The sequence below is a fragment of the Dermacentor silvarum genome, chromosome 9 (assembly GCF_013339745.2).
Source record: "Dermacentor silvarum isolate Dsil-2018 chromosome 9, BIME_Dsil_1.4, whole genome shotgun sequence".
Lineage (NCBI taxonomy): Eukaryota > Metazoa > Arthropoda > Arachnida > Ixodida > Ixodidae > Dermacentor > Dermacentor silvarum.
The window spans coordinates 15,785,738-15,789,952 of NC_051162.1; the positions used below are offsets into that span (position 1 = coordinate 15,785,738).

Here is a 4,215-nt window from a genome sequence, read left to right on the forward strand (position 1 = left end):
AAATAATATGTTTGCCAACATGATTGTCTCATCCCAGTGATTGTTCTTACTTTCACGCTCGTACAGGGGTAGCCAGTCCTCGATGTCGACGTTGTCAGTCCAGCAGAATGTGCCTATGTCTTTTAGCTGAGCCAGGATGACCAGTGTCATTGCAGCCGCCTCGCTGGGCACCGACACCTCTTCCGCCATCGTGGAGAAAGCCAAGCGTCGGCCGCTGCGGAGCTCCGTTGTACCGTGTGGGTACCCCGCACATCCCACCAAAATGTCTTGGGGATGAGAGTAGCCAAAAGGGATAGTAAAATTATATTTACAAAATATATGCAGAGAGACGGCTGCAGGCAAGATGGCAGAACCACCACAGGAGCACTACTGTGATCGTTGTCTTGGTCTTTCTGGCGCATTCTTCCATGCTCGGCAGGACACGTGCTTAAGAGCGCGGGAATAGCGCGTAACAATATATACTAAAAATGAACGTGGTCCCAATACGGACCCCTGTGGATCGCCTGAAGATACTAAGACCGAGTCTGATTCTGATCCGTTAATTACTACTTTTCGGTATCGGTTCGTCAGATAATGTTCTAGCCATTTGAGAATGCAGTGTGGTAGGCCAAGGTAGGATAGTTTGAAAAGGAGTAAAGAATGTGGAAGTGTATCGAAAGCCTATCGAAGCCCTCGGGTGGGTCAGTTCGGCGGTGCCGTCTACGTGAAGGCGAAATGTGCGGTTAGAGAAGTAGCTTTCGACTGTAACATATTTCCATGGACCCCCATCGTGGAAAGATCTCGCAGAATCCCGAAGCGTCATGTCGTGTTGTATGCTTTCTCTAAATCTAGAAATACAGAAAGTAAAAACTCTTTATGAATAAATTCATCTCTGATGTTTGCCTCGATGAGAAACAAGGTGGTCTATTGTCGACCTACCTTCTCGGAAGCCACACTGGAAGGAGTCTAGTATTTTGTTATTTTCTAGGAAACAGATTAAGCGCCGGGTTATCATTTTTTGGGGCGAAGCTCCTTAGGGTGTGGGTCGTTCCCTCCTCTGTAGTAGTATGTAGCCACCTCTAGTTTACGAATTGCTCAATAGATGGCGTTGTGTGTCCGTAGCCACCTGTAGTTTTATGAAGTGTTCACTAGATGGCGTTCCGGTTCCACTTTGCGCGCGTTCGGTGCGAACGCGGGCAAAACGCCGACGGCGTCGACAACAGTTCTGCGCGTTGCTGGTGCTGCTGCATGTACAAGTTTATAGAGGTAATGGTTCAGCGGTAATCCGCTAGGTGGAGATAAGTAATTAAAGGGAAACTGAGACATCCACCCAAATGTAGCAATTTGCTACAATGGAAACCCAACCGGGTTCCTAGAAAGAAAGCCTCGCAGTTGAAGAAAAATTCGTCCTGGTCCGGGACTCGAAGCCGGGACCACCGTTTTTCCGGGGCAGCCGCTCTACCATCTGAGCTAACCAGGCGGCTAGCAGATGGCAGGGCGATGTCGAATTTGTCGACAACTCGAAGCAAAGGCAAGTGTATGACGTAATAGTTCAGTGGAAATCCGCTAGGTGGAGATAAGTAATTAAAGGGAAACTGAGATATCCACCAAATGTAGCAATTTGCTACAATGGAAACCCAACCGGGTTCCTCGAAAGAAAGCCTCGCAGTTGAAGAAAAATTCGTCCTGGTCCGGGACTCGAACCCGGGACCACCGCCTTTCCGGGGCAGCCGCTCTACCATCTGAGCTAACCAGGCGGCTAGCAGATGGCAGGGCGAAGTCGAATTTGTCGACAATTTGAAGCAAAGGCAAGTGTATGACGTAATAGTTCAGCGGAAATCCGCTAGGTGGAGATAAGTAATTAAAGGGAAACAGACATCCACCCAAATGTAGCAATTTGCTACAATGGAAACCCAACCGGCTTCCTCGAAAGAAAGCCTCGCAGTTGAAAAATTCTTCCTGGTACGGGACTCGGCGCTTGCCTCCGTTTGTCCCCTGTTTCGCCGCCCTTTGTCTAAAATCGCGCGGTCAAACATCATGTATTTTAAACAATTGGACGACAGAATCAGTGTGCACCGCCTTGCTCAACAATGGCTCCAACAATCCAAACAACGCAGATATACTGTACATGTGTACAGCGCTTATAAAGCCCATGTGCACCGCATTGCCCCTAGCTACGGACGAGAGAGAAAGAGCGCGCGCGTCAGGAACGAGAGAGAAAGAGTAAAGCCCCTATCTATAAAAAGTAGCGCCATTCTTAGATCTTGCCGGGACCGCGCTCACCCCGGCGTTTCCTCCTCGCTGCCTCGTCACCCCAGCCTCCTCCGCTCCCCCATTGGCCAATCGGTATCACGTGGAAGCACGCGGGGCGCTTTTGTATATATTTTTCTTTCCAGCGCGCTCCGACCGCCATTCTCAGGCCTGTGCGACGAAAGTGCTGTACGCGCAAACTGATCAAGCTTGTTAGGGAGAAGAACTTAGTTGTGATGGCATGCTGCTGCGCCTTCAGTTGGCGCAGCCGACAAGGCGAGGGCAAAAGGCTTTTTTATTGCGATAGCAATTATATGGACACTCAAAAGCAGATTTCTGCCGTCGGCGTCGCCGTGAGGTTCCGTATGACGTCATTTGGAGAAGAAATCGTCGCCGTGGGTAAGTGGTTCTTGAGGGAAAGGGAAAGGTTGGCGCTATCTTCTGCAGCCCTTGAGGGAGCACGGCTCAGCGCCACGTCGCCGCGCGCCGAACGCTGTATGTGCGAGTGAAAGGGCGCGAGGGGCGCGTCTTTCACGGGGAGTGAACGCACGGCGGAGAACAAACGCGCGTTCTGCGCCGTGCTCGCTTAAGGGCGGCAGAAGTAGGCGTCTCTGTTCTCCTTCACAATCACCATGTAAGTAGAGCAAACGCGCCTTCTTCCGACGAGCGAGAGGCCGTGGGGGAGGGGGAGGGAAGGGAGGTGACGTTTATCTGCGGCACCAAGGGCCTATTTATATCAGAGGCTCCGGCAACAGTCACCAACGCCGCACGCATTTTGAGCGAACGCGGGCAAAACGCCGATGGCGTCGACAACAGTTCTGCGTGTTGCCGATGCTGCTGCATGTCCAAGTTTATACAGCTGATAAAGCTAATATCATTACTCCGTATAGCTCTCTACAAGTTTGCTATCGCAATTGATGCTTCGCCTTTCAGGTGGAAACTGCGACAATTTTTTTTACCATCCGGCGAGCGCAAACGCTTGCTGCACACTTGGCGTTTGCGTCGTCTCGCATTGTCGCGTTGCTACATCCAAAACGACATTATTAGGGCCGGTTACTGACTGACGAGGCAAAATCGCGCCTCAAAAACTGCTCCGCAGGGCGCGATCGAAGTTTCCCGCGGATTTCCTCTGGTAGCGCGTTAGCTGTCTGCCACGGCAGGCCCGACGTAGGCGGCGCCACTGTCGATATCGCGCCAACCGTGCCGAGCGCGACAGCCGAACGGAGGAAGAGGAAAGTGGTTGGCGCTACTTTTATTGCGATAGCAATTATATGGACACTCAAAAGCAGATTTCTGCCGTCGGCGTCGCCGTCGCCGTGAGGTTCCGTATGACGTCATTTGGAGATGAAATCGTCGCCGCGCGCCGAACGCTGTATGTGCGAGTGAAAGGGCGCGAGGGGCGCGTCTTTCACGGTGAGTGAACGCGCGGCGGAGAACAAACGCGCGTGCTGCGCCGTGCTCGCTTAAGGGCTGCAGAAGTAGGCGTCTCTGTTCTCCTTCACAATCACCATGTAAGTAGAGCAAACGCGCCTTCTTCCGACGAGCGAGAGGCCGTGGGGGAGGGGGAGGGAAGGGAGGTGACGTTTATCTGCGGCACCAAGGGCCTATTTATATCAGAGGCTCCGGCAACAGTCACCAACGCCGCACGCATTTTGAGCGAACGCGGGCAAAACGCGGATGGCGTCGACAACAGTTCTGCGTGTTGTTGCTACCAAAGCCGCTCACCTTACTTCGTATGACATTGCTGTGTTGCTATCGCATTCATTGCTTCGCCCTTAGGGCGAAACTGTGACATTTTTTATATATAGGGGTTTTAAGAAAGAGAGCACAGCTGCGCCTCTAGCGGGAGCGGCGAGTACTAGCGTGGCTACGACGGCGCGAAGAGGGACAAGGCTCGACCCTCAGGAGCTTCGCCCCTAAAATGTTTGAGTCGCTCGGATATTCAACAGGGCAGTTCCCGCCAATATATGAAACGCTGCTTTCATG

The 4,215-nt window shown here is 52.2% G+C and overlaps 1 non-coding gene across 1 annotated transcript; it reads right to left on the reverse strand.

Annotated features, from left to right (window-relative positions):
- Positions 1-1,661: 1,661 nt before the first annotated feature.
- Positions 1,662-1,736, reverse strand: Trnas-gga (transfer RNA serine (anticodon GGA)). The gene has a single exon. It is a non-coding gene; the product is annotated as a tRNA-Ser (tRNA).
- Positions 1,737-4,215: the final 2,479 nt, after the last annotated feature.